General features: G+C 48.2%; 1 pseudogene; it reads left to right on the top strand.

Moving 5' to 3' along the window:
* The first annotated feature begins 2,298 nt into the window (after nt 1–2,298).
* LOC142839468 (large ribosomal subunit protein uL1 pseudogene) lies at nt 2,299–2,820 on the top strand (annotated as a pseudogene).
* The last annotated feature ends 20,082 nt before the right edge of the window (nt 2,821–22,902 follow it).

Here is a 22,902-nt window from a genome sequence, read left to right as displayed (position 1 = left end):
CACCTCAGGAGGAACCGCATTAACAGTGACTTGAAATTGCCCGTCACCTATCACTTTACAAGCGATTTTCATCCATTATTTATTTGACCCTCAGTTCCCTGGCTAGGGCAACATCTTACTCAGGATGAAAACAAATTTTTAAAGTCCCCAGTAAGTTTAGACAGGCTGTGATGCTAAGGACATGGCCCGGGGTACAAAGTTCAGCTCAGAGATCAAGGACAGCCCCAGATGGAGATGGTAGGGTTGACCTAAAAAAAACCAGAAAGCAACCTGGTGCAGGGCCAGCGCCTCAGCTTCTTTTCAGCCTTGCCTCCTAAGCAAACTCAGACAAAGAGCAATGCTTTGTAGGGCCTGTTTCCTTAGCTGCAAAATGAGCTTATGGGCTCCAGTGTCTTCCGTCAGTATTTGGAGGAGACTAAGTCTAGATGTAATCCTCCGTGCTTATTGTATAGCCAGTACAGAATCTCTTCAGGATACATCTCCAGCTCCTCTCCCTTCCACATCTTCACACTATGAAGTGAGACAAATGCCGCTGTTGAAAGGAACGGACTCAAGAACTTCTCCCTGCCAGGAAAAATCAGCAGAGGACGCCTCCTTGAAGCAACGGCAAAGCCTGTGGGTATGGTATCAGGAAGGAAGATTTGTTTTGGCTCATGGTTTTGGAGGTTTCCAAGCCAAAGGTGCCATGCTGCAGAAGAACGTTCTAGATGGCATCACCTGTTGGGAGCATGTGTGAGTGGAGTGTGAGGTCGAGCCTTGGGGGCAGCTTCTGTTTACAACAATCTGTTCTCAGAGTAACGAATCCAGATGTGCCCAAGAGGCACTAATTCCTTCGAAGAGTATTGCACCCCTGGTCCAACTACCTCCCAAAAGGTCCTGCCTCTTACACACCCACATCTCTCAACTCTGATGCACTGTGATTCAGTTTCCAGCAGATGAGTTGTGGAAGAACAAAGCACATCCGGGACACCTTTAAAACTTGTTTGTACAGGGCTGAGCGGTGGCTCAGTTGTTAAGAGCGCTTACTGAGATGGGCAGTGGTGGAACATGCCACCAGCCAGCACTCGGGAGGCAGAGGCAAGCGGATCTCTGAGTTTGAGCCAGCCTGGTGTATAGAGTGAGTTCCAGGACAGCCAGGGCTATGAAGAGAAACCCTGTCTCAAAAAACCAAAAAAGAGGGCTGGAGAGATGGCTCAGAGGTTAAGAGCACTGCCTGCTCTTCCAGAGGTCCTGAGTTCAATTCCCAGCAACCACATGGTGGCTCACAACCATTTATAATGAGATCTGGTGCCATCTTCTGGTCTGGTGGCATCCATGCAGATAGAACACTGTATCCATAATAAATAAATAAATCTTAAAAAAAAAACAAAAAAGAGAGAAGGGGATGGGTTGAGAAAAGAAAAGAAACAGGAAGTCTATTGATAACGCCTGGAAACTAGAACACAAGTCATCATAGAACTTCTAGGAATGGCTATAAAGGACTGCATATTTCAAAAGAATGAACAGATAGGGAAGAACACAGAGAAATAAAAGTTGAGCCTTTTCAGAGAATCACTTAGCAAAGCCTCCACACCAGTATTAACTAAGCACACACCTGTAACCCCAGTCAATGTTTGAAGGCAGGATGAGAGGTTTTAAGATCACCCTCAGGTATATAGAAAGTTCCAGGTCAGCCTTGGCTACATGAGAATGTGTCTCAAAAAACAAGCAAACAAAAGACTCAATTTTAATTTAAAAGAAGGAGAAGGAGGAGAAGGAGAAGGAGAAGGAGAAGGAGAAGGAGAAGGAGAAGGAGAAGGAGAAGGAGAAGGAGAAGAAGAAGAAGAAGAAGAAGAAGAAGAAGAAGAAGAAGAAGAAGAACAACAACAACAACAACAACAACAACAACAACAACAACAACAACAACAAGGAAAAAAATATGAAGGTCAGAAGTTTGGGTACTCACCAGTAATTCCAGCATTCAAGAGACCAACTTGGTCTATATAGTGAGTGAGTTTCAAACTAGCCAGGGATACAGGAGACCCTGCCTCTTTAAAATAATTTTTTTTTAAAAAAGGAATTACTGCTCTTCCTTCCGGTTCCCGCAGCCTCTCCAGCCTTGAGCAGCAAAGCCTCTCCAGCCTTGAGCAGCAAAGTCTCTCGCGACACCCTGTACGAGGCGGTGCGGGAGGTCCTGCACCGGAAACAGCGCAAGCGCCGCAAGTTTCTGGAAACGGAGTAGCTGCAGATCAGCCTGAATAACTACGACCTCCAGAAGGACAAACGTTTCTCGGGCACCGTCAGGCTCAAGTCCACCCCTCACCCCAAGTTCTCGGTGTACGTCCTGGGGGACCAGCAGCACTGCGATGAGGCCAAGGCCGTGGATATCCCCCACATGGACATCGAGGCGCTGAAGAAGCTCAATAAGAACAAGAAGTTGGTCAAAAAGCTGGCCAAGAAGTATGACGCCTTTCTGGCCTCTGAGTCTCTGATCAAGCAGATCCCGCGTATCCTGGGCCCAGGCCTGAACAAGGCTGGCAAGTTCCCTTCCCTGCTGACACACAATGGAAACATGGTGGCCAAAGTGGACGAGGTGAAGTCCACGATCAAGCTCCAGATGAAGAAGGTGCTGTGTCTGGCTGTCGCTGTCGGCCACGTGAAGATGACCGACGACGAGCTGGTCTACAACATCCACTTGGCTGTCAATTTCTTGGTGTCCTTGCTCAAGAAGAACTGGCAAAATGTCCGGGCTTTGTATATCAAGAGCACCATGGGCAAGCCCCAGCGTCTTTACTAGGATGCCCCAATAAACCTTCGTGCTACTCTAAAAAAAAAAAAAAAGGAATTACTATTTGTAAGCCTGGTGTGGTGTCAAACACCTGTAATCCCAGCACCCTAAAGTTGGAGAAAGGAGGATGAGGGATTAAGACAGCCAGGGCTACTGGAGACCCGGTCTCAAACAGTAACAATAATTTCAACAATAAAAAGCTCAAATGAAAAATTATAGAGATTAACAAGATGGCTCCACAGGTAGCTGAAGAAGCCCAAATATCTCAGTTTGATTCTTGGAATTCATGTAAAGATGGAAGAAGAGAACCAACTCCACACACCTGTATCATGGTAAGCGTACCCCTCCATTATACATACACAATAACAATAATTTTTAAAAATCAGTCCTTGAGTGGTCTGAGGAGCCTTATAGGTCTGAAAACAGAGGAAGTACGGGGGTACGGGGTTTCGCCAATCCTTGCAACCACTTAAGGCAAATCCAGGGCTCTAAAACAGCCACCCTGGGCTCCGCTCTTCAAACAACAGCACAAATGAGGGGCTCCCTTAGCCACAACCCCATTCTCCCCTGACATGGTGAAATAAGGTTATTCAAAGCCGGGGAATGCAAACACTCAGGGCATGGTGAGCCACAGCCCACACATCCTCCACCCGACGCTCTATTACAGTTAATTTCTTGCAGGTGTCGGGTATAAAGGCGCTGTATATAAGCTCTGCACTCGCCTGGAAATCTTTCATCTACCAATCGGTAAGTACTTCAACTTTTATGGAAGGACCTGTAGAGGCAAGCAAGGTTAACAACTCACCGAAGGTCATGGGGAAAGGAAGCAGGAACATGGCAACCGGGCTATTGGCCCTGACAACCTTCCAACCCTGAGTCTGGCCTCTTTTCCTCTAGGGCTCACAAAGCAATGGATGAGCTAACATTTTTCTGTTCTTAGTCTTTCTGACAGCCGGAAGGAAGAGAACTCCTGAGGCCGTGACTACTTTCTTAGACAACCAGGAATGTAAGAGAAAGGTAGCTAGAGCACTGTGCTCTGCGGGGCAGAATTTTCAGTGTGTCCCCACCACAGTCCTTTAAACCACAAAGCCCCGTGAGGCTTCTCATTTCTGAGGTCACCGGGGCCCTTCTTAACCCAGATGCTAGAGTCTGAAGGCACCAGAGCGGGAGACGGCTGTGGGCTGGGTCAACCGGGCCCCCTCTGTATCCCTTATTACAGTTTGAGAGCCTGGTGGCCACTACTGTTTGCTTTACGGCCTCTTGCTAACAAATCCTTCAGCGTTGTGTACTCAAAATAAGGTCCTCATAAACTCTTTCGGCTTGAGAGTTTCCCGAGACAGAGAGAATATTAGTTTTGTTGACAAATTTCTTTGTCCCCAAGGCCCAGATCTTCACGCTTTGTGCAAAGCAGTAGCACCGAGTTCTCCAGCGTGCCTTGTCATGAGCTGTTCTAGTATTGTTTTAACACAGCCTCATAGCCTGGGAGCCAGAGGACCCTTCTGGAGTGAGCCATGCTGTATTTGTGGATATTTTTTAAAAAATGGTCATCGCCCTACTCACTGTGGTCGCCATCATTTTTCAATGGAGGTGTTGCCATAGAGATGTTGTCCGATCCATCTCTATTGATGGCTCCCTTGAAAAGGGCCTTGAATAGCCTCTGAGGTAGGTAAATGTATGCAGTGACATTGAGCGGATGATTCTATTCTGGAAAATTCCGGCACCATTTGTTTTGTGCTTGTCTGAGGGCTGGGACACGGTGTTGGGTTTTGTTGCACGTGCTCCCCTCGCAGGCCCGGAGTTAATGCAAGCCTTGTTTGGAGCCACTGAAGCAGAAATTTCTCTGCTGCCAAGGACAAAAGCTTCACAGGCCACCTCAGAGGCTGCTTGAGGGAAGCCCGCGTCTCCGGGGCTCCCAAAGGAAATGGGAGATAACTGGGAACCGCGCCCTCGATGGCACCTAGCCTTCGGTGGCCGCGCGGGTGCTTCTGGCCCGTGGGATGCCCTTTGGTGAGGCGCTGGCTCTTCCTCTGTTTGCCTTTCTTCAGCCAGCTGAAAGAAATCCCCTGAGGATGTGGTGCTTTTCTGTGTGGTGAGGAGGGAGTTCATACAGCTCCGTGCGCTGTCTTCCGTGAGGTGCGGATGGAGAGAAGGTATCTCAGTAAAACAAGCCTGGTTTCTTTGCTTTGGCTCTTGTGTGGAACCAAGTGGCACCCAGTCCAGGCAGCAGGAGGGTGGGAAGGGATTTAAGGGCCCCAGAACAGTATCCCAGCCTTGGGAAGCTGTAACATATGAATTTTAGTGAGCCCACAAATTGAATGAATGTTTAAAGCCAAACAGTGTGCTGGAAGTTTCCAGAAATATATTTTCCATTTATTCTCTAATAAATGACACGGGAGTTATTAGCCTCTTCTTATTTTAAAACAGAAGGATGAAGTGATTTGTCCCAGGGTGCACAGCCGTTCTGTGGCAGCTGATGGATTTGAATCTGGTTCCGGGGCTCCTTTCCCAGATTGTACCGCCCCATGGCACTTAGCCGCCGCTCACGGCACGGTCGACTTGGCTACCTGTGGGCCCTAGAGCTGGGGTGGGGGAACCCATTTCCTCTAGCATTCTTTGCCCTCACCAGCCAGCCCCTGCCAGGTTTTGGCAGTGTCTTTGAAGAAAGAGCCCCTTTCTCATGAAGTCAGAAATGCAAAATAACCAGGTATAAATAACCATTGACATCTGCCCTTCGCAGCTTACAGAAGACTGTCCCATCTCCATCCCCTCTTCACAATATCTACAGGGGAGGAATGACTACTGAATCCATCGCGCAGAACAGTGACACTCTGAGTTGTTCATCCTTTGATCCCAAGCTTTGTGAGGAGAGATGTCCCCAGAATCCTCACCTTGCCTTTTGTTGGCATCCTTGGCTAACAAAGTCAACCAAGTTCCCTCCCTCTGACCCCTTCAAGTGGCTGGGATGTGGCAGCAAGGTCCTATTTCTCTGGGAAAGGCTGTCTGTGTTCAGGAGAGACGACAAGCTTGTGGCCAGTCTCACCATTTCAGACTAAGTTGGTGATTTCCGATTTCGACTCGATATCGAGAGTTTAGAAACACTCTGACCTGGGACCCATCCCAGAGGTTGTGACAACTGGCCTGGGATGAAACTGCCCTGAGCTAGGGTGTCCATCGGCTCACTCTAAGCTCAGTGTGGGCCTGTTCTGCAGGTGTCTACTGGCTGCTACTGTCGGAAAGAGAGATGAGTGTCTTGACCCTGTGTTGCAGGCTAGGGCGCCTATGGGACAGTTGGTTGGACACCAAAAGTTGCAATAACTAGCAATAAAAAATTAAAAAGTTGCATAACTAGCAATACTCTTTGAAGTAGGTCTAGAGACTCAGATTAAAGGTTTCTTGAGTAGCTCAGGAGAATGCTGCAAAGTATTTAAATGCAATGTCACCGCTTCCGTGTGTGATGCCTATACAGATAATGGCCCTGTGTCCAGGAATGAAGGCTCAAAGTCCGTTAAGACAGACCCCTCTCTCCACGGAGTTCACAGTCTGGAAGAACACACATACACTTAAGAGCGGGACATGTCGGGCAGGGCAGCAGCCCCTGCCCGCACTGTAGAGCCCACCTGGCTGAGTTTTAAAGGATGACTCAGCTTTTCTGGGACTCAGTTATGGCTAGAGAGTCAAAAGCAAGTGCGCTAAAGAAGAGCAAGACACCCAGTGTGCAGCAGGGAGCCTGGTGACAGATGAGGCTAATGGCAGACGACTGTAGAGATGTGCTGTGTTGCAGAGCCCAGAAGAGCTGAGGAAAGACTTCAGACTTGGAGTCCCAAGGACTGTCCTGGGAAAGCCTTGTAAATAGATCTTTAGAATGCATTGTTTTGCCAGGTCCCCTGAAAAACAGTGCCTGCATTGATGGAGATCAATGATAGCTAATGGGATTTCTGGACCCTGATAATAGGTTTCTCTGCCAACGTGGTAAGCCAGACCAAGCCAAACTGAAAACGTTAACAGAACAGGTTTATTTTGACCAAAGCAACCCCCAGGTGAGCTTTCCAGCCCCCAGAGATTGAGGCAAGCTGGAGGAGAGTCACATAGCCGAGCTAAAGCAGGACCACACTTATGTGCCCTGGAGGTGAGGGGCGATGACGTGTCTGCCACAAGCTGGGTTTATGCCCAATTCTAACGCTTTGAGTGGGACTTGGGCTGCTGGCAGCTTCAAGGGAGGAGCTACTGCATCCCCAATATTGCAGAACTGGGCTTCTTGTCGGTTTATCTTTGTTGGAGATTCTCTAAGAGGGCAGGATTTGGAGAGAGAAAAAAGGGGTTTTCACTGGAGTGACCAGAAAGTTCCAGCCAAACATCTCCACCTTTTTGGATACACAGGTGCCAGTTCAAATCTGGCTACTCCCTGTTGGCATGGGACGACGTGGGGACGGGGAGTCAGGTAGGAGTCAGTGGGCTCACACTCAACAGGATGTGTGGGTGAAGAAGCATTGGTTAACTGCTGTCCTGGAGACCTCAGGAATCTGTTCCTGGAGGAAGTGGAGAATGCAAGTTGCTAGGAGGGAAAAAAAGATAGATTATTACCACCAGCCCTATGAACGGGGCTAGCCATGGGAAGAGTGAAGACTGCCAGAAAGAATGGAACAGAGATATACTCTGGTTGTATTGATAACATTCTTCAAATGCTGTATTAGTTTCCACCAGGCAAGATTCCTTGATACAGTAACAGCACTCTTTCCCCAGCAAATGCAGATGTCTGCAAAATATCTGGAACAGACTTACATCTTGCCTTAGCCTTAGCAAAGGGTATGACTTTGGGTTAAAAGGCATGAACATGTTTTAGCCTAATGAAACACTTCTTGAAGTCTATACTTGTCTTCTAAGTATAGGGAATTTAAATTCCAAACAAAGGGAATTTAAAATCTTGAGCTTGTGACTGAATAGTAAATAGTCAGTGCTCCATCGTTTTATCAGAAGTCTATTTATCAATGCTACAACTCTGAACCTCTGAAATCCCCGTGTAATGATAGCATAGAAAGGGGACAGAGGTCTAAAACATCTTTACATACCTTAAATCGTTTACTTATACCTTTGCTACTTACATTTCTATATCTTAAATCATCTTCTGTGCTCCTGTAGTGGGAAGTTACACCTGAAACCTGCTTATTCTTTACTATGAAGCCTGTGAGCAAGGCAAACCTGTCTGTATTTTTTTAACATGAAACTTAAATTATGAAGTACCTAATAAACTCCCAAAGTGGTTGCAGCCTTGGGAGATCACAGGGAGAGCTGTTAAACGGGCAATGCTAGTCATCAAACACCATCAGATCTGAGAAGGATAAAGTTCACCCGAATAAGCAGAAGGGACGCAGCTTCTAAATCTGTTAAAAATGGCAGGGACTTACTGGCTATTTAGACAGCTACCCCAGGTGTTAAGTAGCCTCTCTGCCGATGTGATAATCCAATTTAGACCAAATCAGACGAATTTTAAAAAAAGCCCAGGTTTAATGGATGCCAGTGCTCCCGGGCAGTCCCCCAGGAAAACACAGAGAGGGGAAAAGAGAACCAGAGAGACCACATGTTTGTTCTCTGGGGGGCAGATCAAATAGCCTGTGGGAGTGGTCTTGACCAGCCCTGGGGAGAGGGTCACTGTTTGGTGGGCTTTCTTGGAGGTGGAGTTTGGACTGAGGCAACTCTCAGGGGAGGGGGTTTTGACACCCCAACCAAACACTACAGACTCCTTGTATATATGGATGCCAGGGGGCTGGGGTGATGCTTCCAACCAAGCTCTAGGTTCCTCCATGGTCATTAGAGACAGAGGTCGCAGGGCAGCATCAGTCTTCAGCTGCCAGACCCAGAAGATCTGACAGACTTTACTGTGGAGTACGAACTTGAGGAGGACTGGCCTGCCTTGCCTAGGCAAAGCAGGGCAAGCAATTTTCTAGTATCTGGGTTGTTCACAGTCTAGACAGGACCCGGCAGAACGTGAGGTGAAAGACAGTTTTTTCCACTCCACTACTGGATTTGCTACATTTAAAACAAGCTCCAGGTAGAAGTTCTTTGCATCCATCCATCTTCTTTGGAGGAGATAGGGGAGCTGGCATGTCTCTGTCATAAAAACCTTTTTTATTAAACATTTTAAATGTCATATTCTCAGATCTTTGAACCATTTGAGGATCATTATCTGTTAGGTATATCTAAACTAGACAAATGTTGTTTGTCTCTAGTTACCTGTTGTAGTTAATTCTACCTGTTGTAGTTTGAGAACATATATATAAACTAAATCTAACATATCAAAGTTGATTCTTTATGAGGTGTCTGACTATTAACATGTACATCTTCTAAGATTGGGAATTTATAGCTTTATCCCTGTAAAGTTTAGTGCTAAGGAATAACAATTTCTGAATTGAAGATCTTTTAATATCAAGATAAGACTTTTGGGCTGGAGAGATGGCTCAGCGGTTAAGAGCATTGCCTGCTCTTCCAAAGGTCCTGAGTTCAATTCCCAGCAACCACATGGTGGCTCACAACCATCTGTAATGAGGTCTGGTGCCCTCTTCTGGCCTTCAGGCATACAGACAGACAGAATATTGTATACATAATAAAAATTAAAAAAAAAACTAAAGATAAGACTTTTAACTTATAAACACAGTCCACAAAGAGACTGGGAACTTTCCTGATCCTTTTATAGTTTATCATTATGTAACACAACAGGTTTCTGGATGACTTAGTTTACCAAACTAGATATAGCTTAACAATGTTAGCAGAAGCAAGGAGGTTAGACATACATTACTAAATTGATCTCTATAAGCCTGAATAGACCTTAGGTGGAGCGATCTCTCACCAGACTGCTTAGGTCACCATCTTGCTGCATCTTAAGATAGACATACCCCAATCTCTGGTGCTCTGTGAAGGCCCAAAAATGTGAGCCTATTTCTACCTTGCCTAATGGTCAGAGAGTTTGGAAGTTGCTCAGAATGGTTGACAAGTGACATCCTGACTCACAAAGTGGTTACTTGGTTCTTTTGACATTAAGATGGCTCATACAAGTAGATGCATTCCATCCTTGAAAGACCCTCGACGAGGACCTCTTTTCGGGAGGAGACCTCCCCAACGCCAAGGAACAGGCCGAGACCACACGGATGCAAATCGCAAGAGGTTTATTGAGTAGACACGGGTACCCGTGGGCAGCAAGATCTCTCGGAAGATTTGCGCACCTGCCAACTGGAGGGCGGGCTTTTTATAGGGAAGAGCAAAAAGCAAGTTTACAGAAGCAAAAGCGTGGTTATCGATCGACCGGAATGAGGCGGGGGCATGAATGGTTTCCCCTCTCAGCATGGGTGTCAGCAAGAAGCAAGTTTACAGAAGCAAAAGCGTGGTTATCGGAATGCGGCGGGGGGCATGAAAGGTTTCCTCTCTCAGCATGGATGCCTGGCAACAGTCATCCTGTTCCTATCTTATAACTAACCTGCTTTGTTGACATCCTATCTTATTGACATCTTGCCTTGCAGTCTTCCTATCTCTATCTCCTGCTCTCTCAGGCACCTGGGATGTTCTTACGGGAGCAGGCTGGCTGCTGATCCGGAGATTTGTTTAAAACAAACAGGACGTTCCCCCGGGAGCATGCTAGCTGCGGGTTTTGAGGAGGGGGTCTGTGGGGTCTTTCATTTCCCCCTTTTTCTTTTTTGTTAATGAGTTAAATCTTTTACTCAAAGCAATTACAGAACCTCGGTATCTTGTTGTGGTAACATGTGATACTGATGGGTCAGTACTAGGGCCTGAATGACTGACAGCCTATCTTTTATAAACTGGACCAGGCGGTTTAAGATGCAAGGCCCAAACAGGAGTAGCAGAAGGAGGATAATCAAGGGACCCATCAAAGAAGACAATAGAGTTGTAAACCAGGGAGACTTATTGAACCATCCTTCGAACCATCCTTGTTGTGATTCGAACAGTTTTTGTCTCTGTCTTAACCTTTCTCTAAGCTTTGTCATATTGTCTCTCACCAGCCCAGTGTGATCCGCATAGAAGCAGCATTCCTCTTTGAGCGCCGTACATAACCCTCCCTCTCGCAAAAACAACATGTCTAGCCCCCTCCTGTTTTGTAAGACTACCTCTGAGAGGGAGGTTAAGGACTTTTCGAGTGCGCTAACCGATTCTTCCAGTGCCTTGATATCAGTATGCATGGCTGCCTGAAGTTGTCTAAATTGGCTGGTCTCCATAAGAGCAGTGGTCCCTGTGCCCACCCCTGCCGCTATTCCCCCCATAGTGATGCCTCCCAGCAATAAGGCCAAAGTTAGGGAGGCCGGTTCTCTCCTAAATCGGGGTCTCCCTTCAAAATGACTATAGATGTATTCAGGATCATGGTATGTAACTTTGGGCCATAATTCAATTAGCACGCAGTAATCAGAGGTTTCACTGAGCACAGCAGCTGAAACGCATGGGGTTAATCCAGTACTGCATGCCCAATAGGTCCCGTTGGAGGCAGCTAGGTAATAGGTTCCTCTGGACACCTTTTGGGTAGAGTTACATAAGGCCTGGTGGGTTTTGGGAATAGTCCCTATGCAAAGTCCCTGTCCAGATACTTCAGACAGGGTCAGCTTATGCTGGGGGATGGAAGTGCAGCTGGTGGATGCAGAGGTTTGGTTGGTGTAGTTACCTAGAACGGCCACTCCTTCATAGTAAGGGGGTCTTGAGACCAGACATAGCCAGCAATCTTGGGTCTTGTTCGGATCTGTGAAATTGAGAGCCAGATAGGCCCCTTGTACCAAGTTGAGTAGTCTATCCCCTGTTCCAGGTTGACGGGGAGACAGGGTAGTGGTAGTTGTGGTGGGTGTGCTAGGGGTACTATTGCTGGCTAAGGGGGTCATTGAGGTGTTATGATGTGCTGCTGGGGGTAAGGCTTGTGCAGGCTGAGAAGGGGATTTTTGTTCTGGTAGGACTGGATTTGGCCCTATTGATAGCTGAGGGCCTGCATTCATCACCTGTCGGGTTAATGAAAATATAGTGACAGGATCATATCCAGAACGGTATAGGCGCAATCCCCATGATTTGGGTCCGTCCCAAGAGGCCTTTTTTCCTTGCATGGTGAAATCTAGGACTAAGGGGTTGCATCTACCTCCTGGGGTGGCGCCCTGGACATTGGTAGCGGTAGCAGAATCATAGCAGGGGCCACAAGCTTTTCCTCCGCAAGTCCAGGGCCCCCTTCCCGAGTACCCAGGTGTGGTTCCTCGTCTGAGCGTGATTAGATCCCAGGTGGAGGAGGGTTTCCAGTAGGCCTCCCCCGTCGTTTCGCAACCCCATTGGGCACAGTAACCGTCCCCCGGCCCTCCACACCCCTTTTGTGTGTTTTGTCCTGGACAAACATAGAAGTCTTTGTTCCTGGTCCCATGTCGCCCCCCCGGATGATGGCAGCCGTATCCCGGGAATGGATCTTGATCTGAGGGGTTCCAAGACTCTCCCACCAAATCACAAAGGTCAAAGTACAGGGTTGGGAAAGCGTCTGTCATCGTTCCCAACAGGGAGGTGGCATTGGCTACTTTTCCTGTCATGAGATTTGTAACCCTCCAGGTTACATTGAAAACCTGGTGTGGACTATTTTCTTGTGTCGCCATCCCCAGTCTCAGTAGGGCCCATATAATAGTCAAGGGGCCCCACGGGTAAGCCTTATCTTTAAGGGGTTTTGAGTGCGTTGGATTCTCCATGCTGTCTCCGCTTTCTCAGCTGTATGGGCGGCCTTAACGTGCGAGGCGTGGATCCAGGCTGCGATGCCGTCAACCTTCAGTGCCGTTGGAGTGGTCAGAAGGACAGTGTAAGGGCCTTTCCACCGAGGTTCCAAGTTTTTGGTCTGGTGTCTGCGGACCCAAACAGTATCTCCTATCTGGAAGGGATGCGGTACCACCGGCTGGTTCAGTTGGTCTCGGTAAGCAGCGGCGAGTGGCTTCCAGACCTCTCTTTGCACAATCTGTAACGCCTGTAAATGGGCTTCCAGAGAAGAACTGTGAGCAAATTCGGCAATGTTTGAACCAAAGAAATTTATAAATGGGGGAGGAGCTCCATATAGGATTTCAAAAGGTGTCAGTCCATGAGGCCCCGGAGTGTTGCGGGCTCTGTACAGGGCCAGTGGTAAGAGAAGCACCCAGTCTCTAGTGCCAGTTGCCAGCGTTAATTTGGATAAGGTCTCCTTAATTGTTCTATTCATGCGTTCTACCTGCCCTGAACTTTGGGGTCTATATGCACAATGTAATTTCCATTCGACCCCTAGGAGTTTGGCCACCAACTGACTTACCTGGGAGACGAAGGCAGGGCCATTATCGGTGCCTAAGACTTGAGGCATTCCATACCTGGGAAAGATTTCTTCCAAGAGCTTTTTGGTCACCACCTTTGCGGTTTCGTGTTTGGTGGGAAAGGCTTCCACCCATCCTGAAAAAGTGTCTATGAACACCAAGAGGTATCTGTACCCATAGAGACCTGGCTTAACCTCCGTAAAGTCGATTTCCCAATGTGCTCCGGGGCGATGTCCCCGTACCCTAACTCCTGGACCAAGCTTGGTTCTGCCTGCGTTTACCTGAGCGCAGGCTTGGCATTCATCAGTCACTTTTTGTAGGGCTCCATCCCTGTTCAGGAGGTGTTGGCCTGACTCCTGTCTGTCCAACAAGGTCTTCATCTTCTTTGGCCCCAAATGGGTCAATTTATGTAAGTAGTCTATTATTTTATAAGTATGTTTTGTTGGCATAACAATCTTTCCCTTAAAAACCCAATGTTGCTTTTTGGGGTCATATGTGGCCCCCATTTTCTTTAGGAGATCAATGTCCTCTGTACTATAGGGTAGCGAACTGGAGGCTGGGGCCTCTTTCGGGTTCATCAAGGGGAAAGCTTGGGAGGTCTTGGTTGATTTCATGGCAATCTTTCGAGCAGTGTCATCTGCCAGTCTATTTCCCTTTGCCTCAGGGCTATGGCCTTTTTGATGCCCAGGGCAGTGCATAATACTTAATTTTTGGGGCAAAAATAAGGCCTTTAGGAGTGCCAGTATTTCAAGTTTGTTCTTAATTTCCTTTCCTTCTGAGGTCAGCAGCCCACGTCTTCGATAAATTTCCCCATGTATGTGAGCCGTGGCGAAGGCATATCGGCTATCCGTATAAACATTTAGCCTCTTACCTTCTGCCATCCGGAGTGCCTGGGTCAGAGCGATGAGTTCATCCCTCTGGGCAGAGGTGCCTGCGGGAAGGGCTTCTGCCCAAATTACCTCAGTCTCCGTTGTCACTGCCGCCCCCGCTCTTCGTTCCCCATTTGCCAGGAAACTGCTGCCATCCGTATACCAAGTATAGTCAGCATCTCGGAGGGGTTGATCCGTCAGGTCCGGCCTGGTCCCGTATATTTCCGCAAGGATCTGGAGGCAATCATGGTGTTGGGCTTCCTCCGGCAGGGGGAGCAAGGTCGCGGGATTAAGAGCGACCACAGGTCCGAAGTGCACCCGGTCCGTATCCAGGAGCATTGCTTGGTAATGAGTCATGCGGGCATTGGAGAGCCAGCGGTCTGGAGGCTGTTTGACCAGGGCCTCCACCGCATGGGGCGCCAGGATAGTCAATGGTTGGCCCAGAGTCAGTTTACCCGCGTCCTTGGTGAGGACTGCAATAGCTGCTACCATTCGCAGGCAGGGCGGCCACCCTGAAGCTACTGGGTCGAGTTTCTTTGAGAGGTAAGCTACAGGACGCCTCCAAGGGCCCAGTTTTTGAGTTAGGACCCCTTTAGCGTAACCCTGTTTTTCATCCACGAACAAATCGAAAGACTTGGTAATGTCAGGGAGGCCTAGAGCAGGGGAGGCTAACAAGGCTTTCTTAATGTTTTCGAAAGCCCTCTGTTGGTCCTCCCCCCAATCAAACATTGTTCCTTGTTTGGTTAATGGATACAAGGGTGCAGCCAGCTCTGCAAACCCTGGGATCCAGAGGCGGCAGTATCCTGCTGTTCCCAGGAACTCTCTTAGCTGGCGGGGGTTCCGGGGGGCAGGAATGTTAGTGATGGTCTGTTTGCGCGCCTCGGTCAGCCATCTCTGTCCATCTTTTAATTGATAACCTAGGTAAATGACTTGCTTCTGGCATATCTGAGCCTTCCTGGCTGATGCCCGATAGCCTGCTTGTCCCAATGTCTGTAGGAGGGCCTTTGTACCCTCCTGACATTCTTTCTCCGAAGCAGCTGCCAGAAGGAGGTCATCTACGTATTGGAGCAATGTCAGGGCAGGGTACTGGACCCGAAAGTCTGCCAGGTCCCGGTGTAAGGCCTCATCAAAGAGGGTCGGGCTGTTCTTGAACCCCTGGGGAAGCCGTGTCCAGGTCAATTGACCCGAAAGTCCAAGATCTGGGTCCTTCCATTCAAAGGCAAAAAGGGACTGGCTCTCCGGGTGCAGCCGCAAGCAAAAGAAAGCATCCTTTAAATCTAATACGGTATACCAAACGTGGGATGGTGGCAGAGTGCTCAATAGGTTGTAGGGGTTGGGGACCGTGGGGTGTATGTCCTCCACCCTTTTGTTGACCTCCCTCAAATCCTGCACTGGCCGGTAGTCCCCAGTCCCCGGTTTCTTTACTGGTAAAAGGGGGGTATTCCATGGTGACCGGCAGGGAATGAGAATGCCCTGATCCAGCAGTCTTTTTATGTGGGGCCTTATGCCATGATATGCTTCATGGGACATGGGGTACTGCTTGATTGAAACAGGAGTAGCTGTTGCCTTCAATTGAATGATGAGTGGAGGTTGTTGTATAGCCATCCCCATTCCCCCAGTCTCTGCCCATGCCAATGGAAAGTCATTGAGCCAAGGGGCCATGTCAATTGTCTGTTGCCCCGGGGGCTCGTAAAGTCTATATTCATCCTCCAGCTGGAGGGTCAAAATTTGGAGGGGACCTCCATCTGGGCCCGTTATCTTAGCCCCTGTGTCCTCAAAATGAATTTGGGCCCTTAGCTTGGTGAGGAGGTCTCTACCCAACAAGGGATAGGGACAGTCTGGAACATGCAGAAAGGAATGCATCACCTTACCAGTAGCCAGCTGAACCTTCCGATTAGTTGTCCATCGATATCTCTTGCCACCAGTGGCTCCTTGGACCCAAGCAGATCGTTCGCTGAGTGGCCCTGAAGTCTGAGTCAAGACTGAATGCTGGGCCCCGGTGTCTACTAGGAAGGTGACTGGTTGCCCCCCGACATCAAGAGTTATCCTGGGCTCAGGGGGGGGCTCCTGGCCCTGAGTTCCCTAATCCTCTAAGGTGAGGAGGGAGGTTTGGGGCCTGGGCTTCCTAGGTCCTTTGTTCCTCCTGGGGCAATCCTTAATCCAGTGTCCTCGTTCTTTACAATAGACGCATTGGTCTCTGTTCACCTTGGCCCTACGTCGTTCTCCCTCTCTGTCTCCCTCTCTATCCTGTCCCTGAACCACGGTGGCCAACACCCTAGTTAATTCCTTGTTTCTCCTCTTGTCTCTTTCATCCTCCCGATCTTTCATTCTCTGCCATAATCTTTCCTCTTTTTCTTCTGGAGTCTCTCTCTTATTGAAAATCTTCTCCGCCTCTTTTAGTAAGTCTTGTATAGTATATCCCTGGAGACCCTCAAGCCTCTGCAATTTGCTTCTAATATCCGGACTAGACTGCCAGATGAAAGACATGGATACACTTGTAGCTTGCCCTGGATCTTCAGGATCATAGGGGGTATACATCCTATAAGCGTCCTTGAGCCTTTCTAAGAAGGCTGAGGGCGTCTCTTCCTTTCCCTGTATTACTTGCTTAACCTGGGCCAAATTGGTGGGGCGGCGTGCTGCCCCTCGGAGACCCACGATTAGCAACTGGCGATAGAGGCGTAGGTGTCCCCTACCTGCAGCTGTAGTGAAATCCCAGTCAGGTCGTGTCAGAGGGAAGGCCTTGTCAATTTCGTTAGGCAAAAGGGTTGGGCTCCCGTTGTCGCCTGGGACGTTTTTCCGAGCCTCCAAAAAGACTCTTTGCTTTTCCTCTGAGGTCAGCAGGGTTTGTAAGAGTTGCTGGCAATCATCCCAAGTGGGCTGGTGGGTGACTAAAATAGACTCAATCAGGTTAGTCAGCGTTATTGGATCTTTGGAGAATGGGGGGTTATGGTGTTTCCAATAGTATAGATCTGAGGCAGAGAATGGCCAGTATTGCTGTCGGCCGTTTGGGCCCTCTCTCAAGGGTAGGGCATGAGCAGTGGAATCAGGGGGTTGTTCGCGCCTTCCCCGGAGTCTTCCCGCCATGGGTGAAGGGGCTGAGGAGACTTGTGCAGGCTGTCCACCCGCTGCTGCAGTCCCTGGCCCATCCGGACTCTCTGGATCCTCTGGATCTGCATAAGGAGGGGGTTCTTCTGATAGAAGGTCAGTGAGGGGAGAGTCAGGGTTCGGAGGAAGGACGGGAGGGGGCACAGGGGTAGGTTTCGGAGGTTTTTCTTTGGGAACCTTCTCCTTAAGAATGGTGGGGTATAGGGAAGAAGAGGGTGGGGCAGGGGAAGGTGCAGGAGGAAGAGGCACAAGTGGTTGGCTCTCCTGGGGAGGGGGAGCCTTAGGGGCTGTAGGGGTAAGAGAAGGTTGGGGTTTGTTAGAGATGTTAGAGATGACAAAGGGCTGGACCCATAGGGGTGGGTCACGTGCCAAACTTTCCCAGGTAACAATGTAGGCGCGTTGGTCCGGATGTCCATGTGGTCCTGGGCTGAACACTTTTGCCTTAACCTGGGAAATGATATTGAGATTGAAAGTGCCGTCTCTTGGCCATTCTGATTCAACAGTAGGCCACTTGGACGAACAAAAGATCACCCATTTCTTCTTTCGAACATCGACTGACAGGTTGTCGGCTCGGGCGCGGACGTCAGGCCAGTGGTCTAAAGTAAGGCTCAATGGGGTGGTTAGGGTTTGTCCCATCTTCTCGAAGAGAAGGGAACCAAATATAAAAACAAAAAAACAAAACAAGACAAACACACAGAGACAGAACAGATACTGACAGAACAGACAGAGACAGAACAGATGCACAGAGACAGAACAGATACTGACAGAACAGACAGAGACAGAACAGATGCGCAGCGCAGCAAAACTCAGATGGAGGCTCTGAGGGTCCGGATCCCTCTCCTCCAACCAGGGCCACGTATCCTTCGGATACGGGCTGAGCTCCGAAGAATCGGGCTCCAGAAGTCCTTGCGGACTGACTCCGATGTCCGTGGAACGTCTTCCACGGACTGCGGGGGAGAAGTACCAGGCTCGTCAGCCCCCTTCCCTCCGCCAGGTACAGCGCACCCAGACCTGAGTGTACAGAATTCGACAAAGAACACAGAAGACAACTAACAAAGAACACAGAAGACAACTAACAGAGCTGGCCAGCTTACCTCCCGCTGGAGTCGGTGATCCCTGGGCAGGGGGGGGTCTCTTTTCCCGGCCAACGCACCAAATGAAAGACCCTCGACGAGGACCTCTTTTCGGGAGGAGACCTCCCCAACGCCAAGGAACAGGCCGAGACCACACGGATGCAAATCGCAAGAGGTTTATTGAGTAGACACGGGTACCCGTGGGCAGCAAGATCTCTCGGAAGATTTGCGCACCTGCCAACTGGAGGGCGGGCTTTTTATAGGGAAGAGCAAAAAGCAAGTTTACAGAAGCAAAAGCGTGGTTATCGATCGACCGGAATGAGGCGGGGGCATGAATGGTTTCCCCTCTCAGCATGGGTGTCAGCAAGAAGCAAGTTTACAGAAGCAAAAGCGTGGTTATCGGAATGCGGCGGGGGGCATGAAAGGTTTCCTCTCTCAGCATGGATGCCTGGCAACAGTCATCCTGTTCCTATCTTATAACTAACCTGCTTTGTTGACATCCTATCTTATTGACATCTTGCCTTGCAGTCTTCCTATCTCTATCTCCTGCTCTCTCAGGCACCTGGGATGTTCTTACGGGAGCAGGCTGGCTGCTGATCCGGAGATTTGTTTAAAACAAACAGGACGTTCCCCCGGGAGCATGCTAGCTGCGGGTTTTGAGGAGGGGGTCTGTGGGGTCTTTCATTCCTGACAGATTGTCAGGATATACAAACATACTTCTGCTTCTTCTTTTGTAATACGAGGTCACCTGGGGAGAGGCTGCCTTCAGGATACTTGGTCTAGGGTAGCTTCACTGCCTAAACAACAGAATGCTAATGCCTTGATGTCTCAAAGTGTTAAAGCAATTGGCTGTTTGAGTCTTTTGTATCAGGTTAAAGAACTCTTTTGTCAAATTCTTCCCCATTTTTTTTTTTGGTATTGGGGTATAAAAGTGTATGGGAAATTAAACATGGACAATATCAGTATTCACTAGAATGCACTCCTGGTTTAGTCTATGATTTAGTCATAGGTACTAGTCTAGGGTTTCTGTTTTATTATTTTTCATACATCTTAGTATTCTTTACTAATGTTTCTAAATCCCCACATCCCTACCCTGGCAAGAGTTGTTTTTGTCAAGGCTGGTCCCCTACAGTGTTCAGCTATAGTTCTAAGTTTTTATTTCAAGAATGAAGACATAGAGCACAACCATAATTTGCAGAAGGCAAAGCCAAGTTTCAACAGGGTAAACAATTCAGTGTCTCTAAAATCAATATCAAGTGGATTACTCTTACATTACATAATCTGGCTGCCAGCAAGATACGTCCCTGTACACGAATGCATGGAGCTGCAGCTTTAATACCTCATTAAATCAGCATTGTTTTAAATCCTACCTTTCACAAACCTTGTTTTCAGGACAGAGCAGGAATTCTCATACAAAAATTCATCCTAATCCAAACTATCTTGGAGACCTGTTGTCTCCTTGGTAGGCCCACTCCATGTCATCTCCTTTAATCAAGAGGGTGGTGAAGTCACATGACATCTCTCTTCTCCAACCTTAGTCCAAATGGCGACTGCCCATGTGACTGTACTGAAGATTATGGTAAACCACCTGTTGTCTCCCAGAACAGTTCCGATTTGGAGTTATATGTTTTAAGTTAACTTTTGGTTACAGATTTTTAACCATACCCAATTCCCGTAGCTGATTTTTTTAAAAAATAAAGTAGAACAGCATAGAATAGCTTCAATATTATTGATACCCAAATGACATATGAATCTCTGTTATTACATCAGATTTAGTGGCCACAAATTCCAGAGGCAAATTCTGAGCCCAGGCAGCTAGTTACAACACCAATAGCTGAACTATCACCAAGATACAGGGAACATAATAAACTCGCAAGGCCAGTCAGAAGCAAACATGCAGTGGCCACATACATTTATACATTTGACTGAGCCGGATGTAATTTTGTGTGGCTCTCAGGTCCACAGGAAAACATACAATGCATCTATACACACAAAATAGACAAAACTTTTCTGACATCAAGACAAACAGAATTTTCCCCAGAAAACAGACTTTGTTTCAAATTCTAAAGATTTATAAATCATGCCAGATGAGCAATTTACAAGAGATTATGGTATAATTTTAAAATACAGATCAGCATACAAAGAACTCAGGAATAAAGTGTGTGGGGTTTTTTTTGTTGTTGTTATTGTTTTGTTTGTTTGTTTTTTGCTTTTCAAGACAGGTGGGGGTTTTTTTGTTGTTGTTTTTTGTTTTGTTTTTTTGTATAGTTTTGGAGCCTGACCGGGAATATCCATAAATAACCTCATTAAGAATTAGATATCAGGGAAAACAGGGTATATGCTAGGCACAAAGCCGCTGGCCTCTCCAACTCTTGACTCCCATGTTGTAACAAATGTAAGTACAGGACATTTATGCACTTTAGGGTGGGAGAGCAGACAGAAACAGAGAGAGTGGGTCTGTTTATGGCGGGTAGAATCGCAGCAGACCAAATGCCAGGATAGCCTCGTGAGTGAAAATGTCAAAGTGGGACCCTTTGGGTGGGCCCTGCCAAGGTGTGCCACTGAGAGAACACTCCGTGAACAACAGAGTGAAGATCAGAGAGAACAAGGAAGAGGGAGGGGCGGGAGTGCAGAGCTCAAAAACCCAGGGTAAGGGAGTGCAGACCCTTTGTTGTAAGGTGCAAAACAGCCCCGATCTGGATAGATTTTGTAGTAGACACTTCAGGGGTGGTTTAGACCCAGGGGTGCCCATTTCTAAGCCTGTGCTGAAGACTAGAGGGTAGGACAAGGTGTCCCCCACTATAGCCTGGGGTGAAGTGGTAAGACTGGGGTAGCCTTTGGCTAGGACATCTCCTCCACAAAGGTCCCCCGGTCCGGAAACGTGTCAGCTTGCTCTGGTGTAGTCATCAGACCCATAGCTTGGCGGGAGATTCGGAAGGTCTTGACCCAGAAGAGGTATTGACTGGGAAGAGATACCTGATATCTCTGCGGGCAGTGGCTTGGAAATGGGTGACACCTTAAATCAAAAATTGATCCTGTCTGGTGGAGAGGAAGCTAAAGGGAGAGGAGGGCCCCCCACATGTCTGGGGGACCTGGTCCACTGGTGGGAAGCCTCAACTCCTCCTGGGTTTCAGCACCAAGATAATAGCTTTTCTGTACCCTGATAATAGGTTTCTCCACTGACACAGTAATCTAGATCAAACGGAATTGAAAAAGTAAAATAAACAGGTTTATTTTGAGAAAAGCAACTCCCAGGTGAGCTCTCCAGCCCCCAGAGATTGAGGCTGGAGAAGTCACGTGGCCAAACTAAAGCAGGGTGCTTATGTACCCTGTAGGCGAGGGGTGAAGATGTATATGCCACAAGCTGGGTTTGTGCGCTTTGGATGGGGACTTGGGCGACTGGCAATGTCAAGGGAGAAGCTGCAGAAGCCACCAAGAATACGGAACTGGACTTTTGGTGGTTTATCTTTGTTGGAGGTTCTCTGAGAGAGAGAGTGGGGGGGGGGGGGATGGGGCTTCCGTAGGAGCAACCATGTTCCAGCCAAGCAATAGCTGTTGCAGAGCTAGTGTAGATGCTGTAGGCTGGAGCTGGGAGAGAAAGGCCAAGCCTCAAGACAGAGGAAGAGGAAACGGGTTCCTTTATCTTGCACAAGAGGCCAGCACAGCCTGGCACCTGCTAGCTGAAAACTGACTTGTTAACTGGACAGGCAGGTTCTTCCCACAGCTCCCATCCCCGACTTCCCACAGAGAGCTCAGAGTAGACCTTCTTCCCCAGGACTCCTGTGCCTCAGGTAACAGCCCCCCCCCCCCCGCCCCATCTGCATTTGAACACTCTGGGCAACCAGAAATGTGTGGGGCCTTAAAGTTAGAGTTTTTGTGGTTGACCAAAGGCCCTGAGTGCCCTATGTCTGAGAGCTATTAGGGAGACAAATGGAAGTCCTTTAAGGTAGGTTCTTCAAGTCCCAGTGGGGGTAGGGAAGAAAGGTTCAAAAACTCCTGTTGTTTTGATGACTATATACAACAGGGGGAAGGTTTAAAACATCTGGGGATGTTTATATCTCTGCAGCCACAACCTAGAGAAACACGCACGGTTCCACAGGAGGGGAAACCTTCCTCCAGTTTTGTTTTCTTTCATTTATCCCAGAAAGTCTAGATCTGTTCTCTGGTTCCTGGGGCACTCACCTGCCCCATCAATCAAAGCCCAGAAGAGGTCTGAGGATATCAGAACATTACAGCGACCACTCTTTTTTATTGGTTTCCTTGCTTATTTGTTTGCTTTTAAATTACATTTATTGATTAATTTATCAAGTGAGGGACAGTGAGTGTCCCAGCCTAGGTATGGCGCTCAGAGGACACCCCACAGGTCTCTTTCTACCACCTCGGTCTCAGGGGTCAAAATCAGGTCAAGTTTCGTGGCAAGTCTCTTTACCTGCTAAGTAAGTCCTCGTGCTGACTTTATGATTCTTTTGTCATGTTTGTTTTGAGACAGAGTATCTCTGTGTAGCTCTGGCTGTCCTGAACTGGCTCTGTAGACACAGGCTGCTTCTGAACTCAGAGATCTGCCTGCCTCTACCTCTGGTGTGCTAGGTCTAAAAGTGTGCACCACCATTCCCAGCTGGCCCCACGATTCTTTTTGTTAAGTTTTGTTTGTTTATTTATTTATTTTTATTTTATGTACATTGATGTTTTGTCTGCATGTATGTCTGTGTGAGGGTGCCAGATCGCCTGTAACTGGAGGCAGTTGTTAGCTGCCATGTGGGTGCTGGGACATGAACCCAGGTCCTCTGGAAAGGCAGCCAGTGCTC

This window comes from Microtus pennsylvanicus, chromosome 1, assembly GCF_037038515.1.
Source record: "Microtus pennsylvanicus isolate mMicPen1 chromosome 1, mMicPen1.hap1, whole genome shotgun sequence".
In the NCBI taxonomy this organism is placed as follows: domain Eukaryota; kingdom Metazoa; phylum Chordata; class Mammalia; order Rodentia; family Cricetidae; genus Microtus; species Microtus pennsylvanicus.
Note: the sequence above shows the minus strand (reverse complement) of the source record. Positions and strands in the feature narration are given on the sequence as shown.